At 40.9% G+C, this 13412-nt stretch overlaps 1 long non-coding RNA gene across 1 annotated transcript; it reads left to right on the plus strand.

Annotated features, from left to right (window-relative positions):
* The first annotated feature begins 1574 nt into the window (after positions 1-1574).
* On the plus strand, positions 1575-13157 carry LOC134807468 (uncharacterized). The gene is made up of 3 exons (XR_010147997.1): positions 1575-1658; positions 2832-2942; positions 13057-13157. It is a non-coding gene; the product is annotated as an uncharacterized LOC134807468 (long non-coding RNA).
* Positions 13158-13412: the final 255 nt, after the last annotated feature.

The following is a 13412-nucleotide window of genomic DNA, read 5'->3' on the forward strand; positions in this document are numbered from 1 at the left end:
CATTATCTCACAGAAAGAAGGTAAAATCTGTACTAACCCAAAGCAAAATTAAATATGCAGATAAAATGCTGGTGAAATGCTATTTTGCATAGATCTAAATAGTGTAATTTGCCAGTTTTGCGAGTCAGGCAGATGCAGTTCATTTTGAAGCAGCCTTTGGGTCTTTTCACATGATTTGGCTATTCTTAGATTTCTGAGTCATTCTGTCCTCCATGCTAGTCATTTTTCAATTCCATATTCTCTATTCATGAGGGAGATACAGATACAACATTAACGTATCCAAATTTGGCTATGTGGCTTAATACTCCGAGCAAACAGGCTATATATTCATTTCTATTCTTAGCAATACCTTGGGACAAGTTGAATGTAAATAAAATATTTGGGCAATACAGTGTAACACTGTAGATTTTTGGTAAGTGATGCCAGGAAACCTTGGCATGCACATTATTGCATAATTGTTTTGATTCTATTTGACTATCCTCTTAACAACTAAAATCCCAAAGCAATAGGAATACTTACAAAAGGAACAGAAATGTGGATAACATGGGATGAGCCAAAAGACTCTGCCAATGTTTTATCCAACAGAAACAGCATCTCTTAAAGACTAATGCAGGCAGTACATTGATACCCATAATAATAAATTCACAGGAAATGAAATTTCCTTTAACAAACTGAGGATAGTAATAAAATCTTTATCCAAGGTATCATTAGGAAAGCTCAGAAGCATAGGTACAAACAGGATTGTCAGGGCACTGAGGAGTGTAATTGGGTGGGTGAATTCAGCAGAGAAGAATGGGGAGAATCCACCAGATGAGTTAAGGATCCTGATGTTTCACTGGAGAGGAGCCTCTCTGATCCTCACCTGATAAAATCAAGTGTTCACCAAACTGATGCTCCTTGAGGATACAGGTTGTGCCTTCCTTGTCTTTGTGACCCTATTGCCCATCAGAATGCCTGGCATATAGTGGACATTCAAGGAATACCTGTTGAACTGCAAGAAACTTCTGTGGGAGGGTAAAGCAGATCTGACACTTACCCTTCCACTCAGAAAAGCCAGCATATCATTGAAAGCACCTCGTTCCCTCCAGCCAGCCTTCAGCCCTGCACCTAACATCAACCACTCTGAAAATTACAGTGGAGACAAAGAATTGAGCCTGTCCAATTTTTCACTTCTTCCTTCATTTTATTTTTCTTTTTCTATCAGGAAACTTCAGGCTACCATACCTGCTTCAACTGTAGGAGAATCTTAGCTCTGGAGAGTTGACCCTCCAGGTGAAGCATTAGGCTTTGATACAATTTGTCTGGTACAGGCTGTAGATCTGGTTTGGGCCCCAGACTATCTTCCCTGTCCTCAAGAATCAAAACCAACTTGGAATGACTCCTGGCCCACTTAGCACCTTTCCGGTAAAGTGAAACAAGTAGATACTGAAGACCGACATGTAGCACCTGTCTGCAGTTTTTGCTGCTTTGTACTCAATGTGTAGTACTATTAAGAAGTTTCATATTACGATCTTCATACTTTTATGAATGTTTCAGATAATTTTCATTTGTACTTAATGTAATTATTTTTTCCAGGAAGCCAGAAGAATGAAGTGCCACACATATCATTAGAGAGAATTCCAAGAAAGAGGGAATGATCTATAGTGTCTCAAGCCACAGTGAGTTTGAAATAAATTTACAAGAGTATCCCCTGGAGCTAGTGATGTGGCCAATGGCATCCTTAGCAAGAGCAAGCTCTTTGTGCTGCTGGGAACAGAAGCCAATGTTCTGGGGGTCGTGAAATAGAGACTGAAGTTCAGGCTATATTTTCAAGGAGCTTGATTAAAAAGAGAAGGAGACAGTGGGATTGAACCTACAGTAGGAACTTAAGTAATGAAAGATTTTTTTAGATGAGACAGACTGAAACATATTTAAAAGCTGTAAGAAAAGATTCGGTTTCTGCTAACTCCATATGTGGATAAAGAGTAAAGCGGGGCCATGGACAGGCCAGGCCCTGAGGTGAGCCCAAGACCCAGAAAACAGTCAGCAGAGTGAGGGTGAGACTGGCCTCTGGGCTGCAGAACAAAGGAAAAAGTCCTCCAAGAGGGGAGAGAACTAAAAGGCAGGTGGAGTTTTCAGCTGTCATGTATCTAAGGGAAACCCTCAATTGGAGATGATGGAAACAAAAACAAACGAGGAAATAAAGCTGTCATGAAAAGCCTTAGAGTGAACCCTAGGAGGTAGATCCTGAAGTTGCTTATGCATTGAGAACGTAGCCACCACTTTTCCTATAGAGCTTCTGTTGCCCACAGAGAAGAAACAATTAAGGGTGCCAGTCTGCCTGGGTAAACAGAGATGTTGAAGGTATTGGAGAAAGAGTTTGTAACAGATAGAATAAGATCCCTGAGGTCATGGGGGTGGGTTCGCATCCTGACCACAGGTTTGTAATTAACTTCATTAACATCATACATACTATACACAGGATTCTGAGCCAAGAAAGAGAGTAACTTAAAGGCATTTTGTGTATGCATATTTACATATCTGGGTGGAAATTTAGCTTGCTTTAAGAGTCTGAGGGGAAAATACATATACGCATTAAAAAGTTTGCATATTGTATTTTTTTAAAAATCCCCAAAAGTCTTAAGCCTTCCAAAAACTATGGTCAAATAGACTTAATATAATATTTGTATTTAAATGACCTTGAATAGTTTTTAAGTGGTTATTATTGTTTTCAACTGAAAAGACACTTTTTAACCTGGCTTTCTCTGTAGCAGTCTCTCAAAGTACTGCTCTTAATTTCAGTTTAATGAAACTCTCTACACTTACGGGTTTGTGTTTTCTTTGGATTTCAGTTAATCCTTCAAGAACAGTGTTAACTTTCTCAGGCTACTGGAACTCCACTTTTTGGAACTGTTATGTTTACTGTTGGGGAGTGACTTTGGCACCAAGGAAAACTTGGCTCAGTAGGTATTTTCAACAAAATTACTAATATTGTAAATTTTATATTTATGAATCATATTTTATTATTCCATTGTGTTTCTCTGAGAAGTCCTGATGCATTGTTATGCCTGTTTAGAATCACTGGTTCCATCAAATCCAGTATTATTTGAAATCAAAATCTTTTATAATGATGCAACCATTTGGCTTGATGAAATTAAATACCTGGACTCAAAAAGAAAATAAACTGAGTGGAGAGAACAAAAGCAACAAAGAAATAAAAATTGTACTAAGGGTATTTTCTTTGCTTTTCCTTTTCTTCTTTTTGGATAAAAAGTAGTAAAAATCAGGAAGTTTTTCTTAAAAACTGTCTTTTAATGGACCTTTTGTTATGGGATGCTCATTTACCTACATTGTTACATTTTTGGAAGTAGTTATTTACTAAGTGAAATTAAGAAGCTAAAATATTTAATCAGACTTTGAAATTATTTACTAAGTGAAGTTAATAAGCTAAAATATTTAATCAGACTTTGAAATTAGCTTTTCGACATCATAAAGTTTTTTTTTCAAAATTTATATCAGGACCTTCTAAGAGTCTCCCATATTTGCCAATGTCATTCTGCTTGCTATCTCTCTAGAATAAGACAGCAGAGTTTGCTCACTTTGTAAACATCTGTTATGAGATTCTTTGGGGTGTTACTTCACCAGCTGGAAACCTCTGTAGCTGGCGGGGCCTTCTGCCTGAGTATTGCTGGGTCTCTCTGGGCTCCTTCCGCCCACTCTGCCTGGCAGGCTGCACTCAGCTTGCACTACTGGCCTGAATTCCACACCTGCCAAGGGTGAGCCAGGCATGGAGTGGCAAGGGGTATGTGGGTGAGTGAGCACGGGTCCGGCCACTGCACACAGCCAGGCATGCTGGCTCCTGTGGAGGGGTGGGCAGCTCCAGGTGCCAGCACAGGTGCTGGCTCACTGATAGGCTACAGCTGGACCAGATGTACCACATGTGGCTCCCACTGTGGGCACCTGCATCTGGACAAGGGGAACACAATGTTGCCTGGAAGCTTGGAGACATCAGGAACTGCAGAGCCCAAAGAGGGTTCCACAGCCCTGGCTCCGGGAGCCCTTAGGTCTGGGCTCCCCAGAGGGCTGCAGCTCTTGTCTCCTTCTCATCAACTGCAAATTGGTGAGCTGGGGGACATGTTTAAGCCCTGTTTGTGTTACAGCTCTTTCAGTCCTGCCCATTTGATGGGTCCCAAGTTCTTGTCCCGCATCCAGGAAGAATGAGGTACGTGGACAACTGGAGGGTGAGCAAGGCGGAGAGGAGCTTCATTGTGCACGGGACAGTTCACAGGACACCCGAAGTGGGTAGCTCCTTTCAGCAGGCAGGTTGTCCCAACAAGTACCCAGCTCTCAGCAATCAGTGGAGAAGAGACTGCAGTGGGTAGCTGTTTTCTGCAGGCAGATCATCCCAACAGTCAACGAGACCTAAAATGGGTAACTCATTTTTGCAGCTGGTAGTCCTGACAGCTCTCTGAGTTTGGCTGAGTCTGGGTTTTTTTTAATGGGCTCAGAAGGGAGGAAGTACATGTCGATTGGTCCATGGATGGCCATGGGTGGCTGCGAAAAAGCACCATAAGTTCTCACTATGGGCTGCAACCTCCACCTGGAGCTGGCAGCCCAGCCCCCAGGCTTCAGGCCATCCCTGGCTTGAGGGTGGGGTTTCACCAGGAACCCACCCCTTTCTACCCAGAAGTCTGTGTGCCTCCTGTTGTCCACCATGCCCAGGCTGTTCATACAGAGGGGCACCTGCAGGCCTGTGCCAAGCTGCCCTCAGCCCCCAGCTTGGCCTCCCTCCCATGCTAGGTTAGTGCCCAAAGTCTGGAGGGGCCCAAGGCAGCAGGAGGCTGGTGTGTCAGTCCCACCCCAAGTGTGTGCACAGCCAGCAGGGTTGCAACAGTGCTCAGGCTCAGCCACGACTTCATTCTGTCCTGGAGCGGGTGCAAGGAGTGGGGAAAGGCCAGGGAGCAGGAGCAGGTACCTCCAAGCCTGCCTAGGAAAGAGGGCTTCCTTGCCCCTAAGAATGCAGGGATGCCTGGGTCCAGAGCCACAGCTGAGCAGCTGCAATTGTGCCTGGGAGTGTGGGGCTCCCGCTCTGCCAGTTGGGTAGGGGGCAGGGTTCCACCTATTCCCGGCCCTGCCAGCTCCACAGGGCATGCAGCCCCAGCCATGCCTCCCCCTGCTGTAGTCGGCATCTTTGCAGAGACCACTCTGGATGGGACACCGCTGCTATCACTTTGACCTACATATGTATGGAAAACATGTTATGTATTCATTTTATATTATTTCCAAAAATATTTTTATTATTTTGTCTTAAAGTTTCAATAGGATCTGAAAAGAGATAGCTAAGAATTTGGATTTTTGGGCCAGGAGCGGTGGCTCACGCCTGTAATCCCAGCACTTTGGGAGGCCAAGGCAGGTGGATCACAAGGTCAGGAGATCGAGACCATCCTGGCTAACACGGTGAAACCCCATCCCTACTAAAAAAAAAATACAAAAAACAATTAGCCGGGCATGGTGGTGGGCACCTGTAGTCCCAGCTGCTGGGGAGGCTGAGGCAGGAGAATGGCATGAACCCAGGAGGTGGAGCTTGCAGTGAGCCGAGATCACGCCACTGCACTCCAGCCTGGGCGACAGAGCAAGACTCCGTCTCAAAAAAAAAAAAAAAAAAGAATTTGGATTTTTGAAAAAATGCTGCTTGTTAGATAAATCTGAGCTATTGCCATTTCCTAATCACATTGATAATTTAGAAAATTAGTAGAGAATCTATAGACGGGGTCACACTCCTGTCACCCAGGCTGGAGTGCAGTGGTATGATCATGGCTAACTGCAGCCTTGACTTGCTGAGCTCAGGTGATTCTCCTGCCTGAGCCTCCCGTGTAGCTGTGACTTGAAGAATGTGCCACCACACCTGGCTAATTTTTTATATTTTTAGTAGAGATGGGGTTTTTCCATGTTGCCAGACTGGTCTCAAACTCCTGGGTTCAAGTGTTCTGCCTGCCCTGGCCTCCCAAAGTGCTGGGATTACAAGTGTGAGCTACCGCACCCAGCCGTATTTTTATTCATTCATATAATGAATGGCATCTGATTTATGTTTCATGCCAGACCAATGTTCCAGGGTCTTGCACTGATTCCCACATACATTGTGTCAATGACTGGTATAATAACACTGTCTTATAGTAATAATAATAGAATCTATTTATGAGGATATTTTAGAAAATCAGTGAGCTATAAAATCTACTTGATTGAAGCAGATTGTAAACCACAGCTATTGTTTTGTTGGGTTAATCAAAGCATCAAAAATTATAGATTAAGGACTTCTCTATTTTCTGTCAAAAGGGAACTAAGAATATGTTCTCATGGGTATGAAGTGAACAATAATTCTCTCTCTTTCTCTCTCATATTCACTTTTCTATTTGTCTCTGAGTAGAAAATTATCCAGTAGACACTAATGGTCTACATGGCTGTTTAGAGAAATTTTTTTTTTTTTTTGAGATGGAGTCTCACTTTGTCACCCAGGCTGGAGTGCAGTGGCGCGATGTCGGCCCACTGCAACCTCCACCTCCTGGGTTCAAGCAATTCTCCTGCCTCAGCCTCCCAGGTAGCTGGGATTACAGGCACCTGCCACCACGACCAGCTAATTTTTGTATTTTTAGTAGAGGCAGGATTTCACCATGTTGGCCAGGCTGGTATTGAACTCCTGGCCTCAGGTGATCCGCCCGTCCCAGCCTCCCAAAGTGCTTGGATTGCAGGTGTGAACCACTGTGCCCAGCCTTAGAGAAAAATTTATGCCAACTGAGTACAAAATGATCGGAGGTAACACCATCATCCAGAGAAGAGTAAAACCAACATGTGAAGGGCATGAATTCTATCTGGATGGATTTATTGGCTCAACCAATACATTACAATTACATATTTGGCATTTACCATGCATTCAATGTGGGAGCACTTATAAGATAACTTACTGACCATATACTTGCAACTTATTTGGATAGATGAATGTGGTAAGATGTCTTAGTCTGTTTTGTGTTGCTTATAACAGAGTACCTGAAACATGGGGTAATTTATAAAGAAAAGGAATTTATTTCTTACAGTTAAAAAGACTGAGAAGTCCAGGGTCTAAGGGCTGCATTTGGTGAGTGCCGTCTTGTTGGTAAGGACTCTGCAGAGTCTTGAGGTGGTGCAGGGCACCACATGGTGAAGGAGCTGAGTGTGCTAGCTCAGGTGCCTCCTCCTCTTCTTACAGAGCCACCAGTCCCACTCCTGTGAAAACCCATCCATTGACCCATTTATCCATTAATCTATGAATGGATTAATCCATCCCTCATGACCCAGTCACCTCCTAAAGGCCCACCTCTCAATACTGCCACGTTGGGGATTAAGCTTCAACATAAATTTCAGAGGAGACAACCATTGAAACCATAGTGTAGGATAATGTGCAAACAACCAGTGTATTTCCCATTCTCTATTCACTCTCATTCGTATACTTTAGACTTGTGACCGGACTGCATTTTGGCCAGCCAGAGGCTTTTCAAAGGGAATCTGTCATGAATAGCTTTAAGACAGGAAAAAATTAGGAAAAGAGGTGACTGGGCAGAAGTAGCCACCCACTCCACCACCGTATAAGCTAATCTTGTTAAGCTGTAGAGGGAAGGAGGGAGTTAGACAACCATAATCTTAGAAAACATAGAAAAAGGGAATATTACAGCATTTCTTATTAAATGTAGGAATGTAAGTCTGAGAGTAGAGAGACTAAATGGCTCTTTTCACTGGAATGCCAGAAAGTGTAGTCTTACAGATGTGTCCTGGCCATAGACGTGACAATAGGCAATGAAAAGAGCTGTTTAGAAACTATAAGTGGCAGAGAGGGCTAAAAATAGCCCTAAATATCTTTTCATCCCAAGAGAGCAGCTAAATTTTCTCAGTACTTTAGTAAAAGGCATAGAAGTTTGCTCGCAAGAAATCCTACTTCCCAGAAAGGCCTTACACAGGTGACATGGGTTATAGAATTATATTCTGTCAGTCATCTATTGCTGCGTTACATTCCTGCCCTCCAAAACCTAATGGCTTCAAACAACAACCATGTATGTGCCCATGATTCTGAAATTTTGCCTTGGGTAAGCCAGGCTGTTTTCCGCAGGCCTCACCTGGGCTTGCTCAGGTAGTAGCAGTCATCGGTGGCTTGACTGGGGCCGGGCAGGGAGGCTGCATCGAAGGTAGCATCCCTCTCATGTCTGGGGTGTTGGTGTTGGCTATTGCCTTTGTAATCAATGATCTGTGAAATCTCTTATCCGTCAAAAGTTGGATCCAGGCTTCCTTAAACAACAAGGGTAATTTCCAAGCATGTAAAGAAAAAGCTGCAAGACTTATTGAGAATTAGGCTCTAGAACTCATACAACACTTTTTAATCACGTTCTGTTAGTCAAAACAAGTCAGAAGGTAAGCCTATTTTCAAGGAATAGGTAAATAGATTCCACTACTTAATGACAGGAGTTGCAATGTTTGTGTGGCCATATTTAATATATCACAGTCCTCTCTCTGGCTACCATTATTTACATTCTTCCCAAGCAACACATGCTGATCTCTCGTACCAAAGTCTCATCTCTTGAAGTGTTTAGACTTGTGCAATGCATTACCATGGCTATGTGCCACATGTGGCTACTGAGCACTTGAAATATGGCAGGTATGAGTTAAGTTGTGCTGTTATTGGAAATACACACAGGATTTCAAAGACTTAGTAGGAAGATCGTAAAATATCTTTTAAATACCTTTTTATATCGATTATGTGTTTACATGATAATTTGGATACATTGGGTTACATAAAATATATTTTAAAAATTATTTTCACCTGTTTTTAAGTTTGCTTACTTTTTTATGTACCTACAGAAAAAAATCACATAAGTGGCTTGTATTATATTTCCATTGCATAGCAGAGATTTAGACCGATGGTTGGTGAACTTTTTTTGTAATGGACCAAATAAATATTTTTGGCCTTGTGGGCCACACAATTTCTGTTGCACCTATTCAACTCTCATTGTCATACAAAGCAGCCATAGATAATATATAAACAAATGAGCATGGCTGTGTTCCAATAAAACTTGATTTACAAAAATGGGTGGCAGACTGGATTTGGCCTGTAAGGCAGTATTTTGTTTCACTTGTCTGAGATCATTAACATTTAATGTAATTATTAATATGGTTGGATTTCAGTGTACCATTTTGGGGAGCGGGAACGTGCTTGTTTTTTCTGTTTTTTGTTTCTTCTTTATCTGCCTTCTATTGGATTGACAGTTTTTGTTTAAATATTTCATTTTAATTTATCTGTTGTCTTTTTGGTTACATCTCTGTATTTTTAAAGTGGAATTATGAGGATTATCATATACATACTTAAACTTTTATAAATATCTAGGGCTAAATACACGTCTTTGATCTTTTTGTGTTAATCCATAGATCCTTTAGGCTATAGATATTTTAAAAAACATTTTTTCTCTCTGTTCTTCATATGGATACTTCTTATTGACATATCTCCAAATTCACAGAATCTTTTCTTTGTCACTTCATTCTACTTTCAAGACCATTAATTGACATTTTTATTTCAGGCATTGTATTTTTTTAGTCCTTAAGTTTTCACTTCTCTTTTTTATAGTGTATATATCTCTATTGTGATTTTCTATTTTTCATTTATTTTTTGTTTTCCTTTTTGTATGGATGTAGTTATTACAGCTGCCTTTCCGTTAAGAATGGGTCTTTGGGGCTGGGTGCATTGGCTCATGCCTATAATCTCAGCACTTTGGGAGGCCGAGGCAGGCTAATCACGAGGTCAGGAGTTTGAGACTAGTCTGGGCAACATAGTGAAACCCCGTCTCTACTAAAAATACAAAAAAATTAGCCAGGTGTGGTGGTGTGCGCCTGTAATCCCAGCTACTTGGGAGGCTGAGGCAGGAGAATCACATGAACCCGGGAGGCGGAAGTTGCAGTGAGCCGAGATCGCGCCATTGCACTCTAGCCGAAGTGACAGTGCAAGACTGTCTCAGAAAAAGAAAAAAAGAATAGGTCTTTGTCAGGTAATTTGGATTTTATGCAGCACATTGTAAATGTTATGAGTGTAGACTCTGGCTTCTGTGAGATTCCATTGGAGGATGTTGTTTTTGCTTTAGCAGGTAATCAACCTAATTAGTTGCATATTATGAGCTTTGACTCATTTTCTGTGCATGGTGCCTTACATCTCTGTTCAGTTTTCTAAGCCTTTGCTATCCTGATTTCTGTCTGTCCTGTGCATGGGTGGTTCAGAACCTAGGACAAGACTCTTGTGAGTTCATAAACAGAATGAGGAGAAACTTTTTATGGCTCTGTCTCTTTTACTCTCCTGCCTGCTAGAGCTTTTTTTCATGACTAATCTGGAAAAAGAGAAGGTGGGGTTTTGAGTTTTAGATGTCTGCATTGTACTACTGTCCAACGGGGGTCCACTCTTGGAGCAGAAATGGAAGAAAAAAAGTGAAACTTACTCCTGTGTGTGGATTACTTCTTCAAGTTTTGTTTTGTTTTGTTTTTCTTTTGAGACAGAGTCTTGCTCTGTCGCCCAGGCTGGAACGCAATGGTGCGATCTCGGCTCACTGCAACCTCTGCCTCCCAGGTTCAAGCAATTCTCCTGCCTCAGCCTCCTGAGTAGCTGGGATTACAGGCACACGCCACCAAGCCCAGCTAATTTTTGTATTTTTAGTAGAGGCGGGGTTTCACCATGTTGGTCAGGCTGGTCTCAAACTCCTGACCTCGTGATCTGCCCACCTTGGCCACTTCTTCAAGTTTTAACTCCCTTCCCCTTTATGTTTCAGAGAGCCTCAGACAGTTCCCCCTGCCCACGCAGAGTTTTCAGTTATAATCAGCAGAAAACGGGCTGTAGGAAACTTACACTGCCTCTTGAAGCCAACGTCAACTTTGATTATTGTTTGATTTTTTCATTATTCATCAACCTTCACGTATTTTCATTTATATATGTCTTTAGCTAAAAAGAATTGTTCATATCTACTCTGAAAAAATTATCATTTCACTGTAGCGTTGTTTACATTTAATGTAATTATTCATTTATACATTTAGATTTAAATCTACCATCTTATTTTCTACTTTCTACTCATCTCCACTGTTCTTACTATTTCATTTCCCTTCTCGCTCAGAGGTTACTTATTCATTTTCTACTTATTTGGCATTACGCTTGAAATTATAAGTGCTATATTGAACTATCAATTCACTTTTTTTTTTTTTTAGATGGAGTCTTGCTCTGTCACCCAGGCTGGAGTGCAGTGGCACGATCTCGGCTCACTGCAAGCTCCGCCTCCCGGGCTCCCGCCTTTTTCCTGCCTCAGCCTCCCGAGTAGCTGGGACTACAGGCGCCCGCCACTACGCCCGGCTAATTTTTTGTATTTTTAGTGGAGATGGGGTTTCACCATGTTAGCCAGGATGGTCTCAATCTCCTGACCTCGTGATCCGCCCACCTCGGCCTCCCAAAGTGCTAGGATTACAGGTGTGAGCCACCACACCTGGCCAGCCCTTTGATATTCTTGAGAAAAATTTTGTCTATAGTCCTATGATTATCATCCCTCCTCAGGTTTACAGGTAGCATAATTTTACTATCCTTTTACATCATCTTCAGGTTAAGAATTCCATTTATAACTTGAAAATTTATGATAAAATTTAGTGTTAGGAAAATATCACAGTGACATTGGTATCCAAGTTCACAGAATTATTTTAATTAGAGAGCTTCACAAACAACTTTATTATGCACATCTGTTTGTAAGATTTCTTTCTAAGAAATGTTTAAAATATTGAACAATCTAGAATTTATGCAAAAAAACTGAGACACTGGGATGTAAACTTTCACATATCACAGGTTCTTTAGGAAGGCAATGAGTAGGTATTTCTAATAAACTCTCATATATTAAAATAAGTTTTTAAATTCAGAATTTTAGGCATTCTTATTAGCTTTTCATGAACATTTTAGATCAATGCATTGGCACAGTTTTAGATATTTGAATGAATTCTCTTTCCCTTTTTGTGTTAAATCTATTTCTTTCATTCTAAAGGAGCTGAACTGTAAGATTTTATCCCATTTTTTAAAAAACTTTAATTTAAATTCTATCATAGTAGCAACAGATCAAGTAAATTGAATTTTGAGAAGAGTTTTCACTATCTGCTTCTAATGGGCAAAATACTGCAATGCTACCTGGACAAAGCGAAAAACCAGAAAGCTACTTACCATAATAACAAGCGAGGATTAAGATAGGAGCTTCGACTTGCCACTGCTTTTGAATAACACATATGGTGCATTCCAAAGGCACTGTCTCTTTTAGCAATTCTTTAGCACAAGACTGCCTTGCATAGAAGTGGATTGTAAATGTTACGTGATTCCCAATATAGCATCAAGCTACAGTCCTGGAAAAGCTTCTATTTATATCTTTTAGAAACAGCTTTTATCAGGAAATGGTTTCCCTTCCTCGTTTGCCTTCTTATAATCTTCATGAAAATATATTTTCTTCTGTGACACAGAGAAGGCCTAGAGCTTGCTTGTTAAATGAAACGTATGACAGAATGATTAGATACATATACTGTAATTAGGAAATTTTAAAAAAAGGTAGAATGACTGCCAGCTGCTACAGAACCCCAAACTGAGAGATCTGAACTGAGATACCGCATTCATTTAAAACAAATCTTATTCTGTAGTGGACTCATGAGAGCATTCAGTCCCATGTTTCTCTTGCTTGGTCTTGGTGAACTCCTTTAACTTTTTCCTTACTGTTCATTCCCTTAAACAAAGCTCAAGTCAACTACTGAGTTCTGAGGATAACTTTGTACCAAAACAGTCACGTCTTAATTCAATCAGGCAAGAAGAAAAAAAAATCAGTTTTATGACATTTGGTTGGCCCTGTTGGATTTTAAATAGAATAAAAACCATAAGTCAAATTCTGCTGGTTCCTGATAATTATAATTTTACAAGAAATGTAAGCACAATATACTTAAAATAAAAACTTGCATCAGTGTTTTTTTCTGACCCATTTTCCCTTTACTGATCTGGATTTCTCTTTCTTTTAGAATGAATGGTTTTGGATCACACATCTTCATGATTTGGGAATGATATGTGTGTTTATTTTACGAAAAATGTTAGTAATGAAGCATTTAAAATATATCAAAAGGTAAGAGTTGAAAACAGAATGGAAATATCCTTTTAGAATTTAACATTGAATCAGCATAATTAAAAACTAAGCAAGGGGAAAGATACAAGGGAATAAAGAGTTAAACTCTGACCCGTTTGGATCAATTGTGCACATAGTGAAGACTTCCAGAGAAGAATGTTTGTCTTATGGATAAAAAACAGTTGGGAAGAGGGGGTGAGCAGGAGAAGCCACTAGGGAAGGAGGGCTACGTGATATATGCACCAGTGAAATTTT

The sequence above is a fragment of the Pan troglodytes genome, chromosome 10 (assembly GCF_028858775.2).
Source record: "Pan troglodytes isolate AG18354 chromosome 10, NHGRI_mPanTro3-v2.0_pri, whole genome shotgun sequence".
Lineage (NCBI taxonomy): Eukaryota > Metazoa > Chordata > Mammalia > Primates > Hominidae > Pan > Pan troglodytes.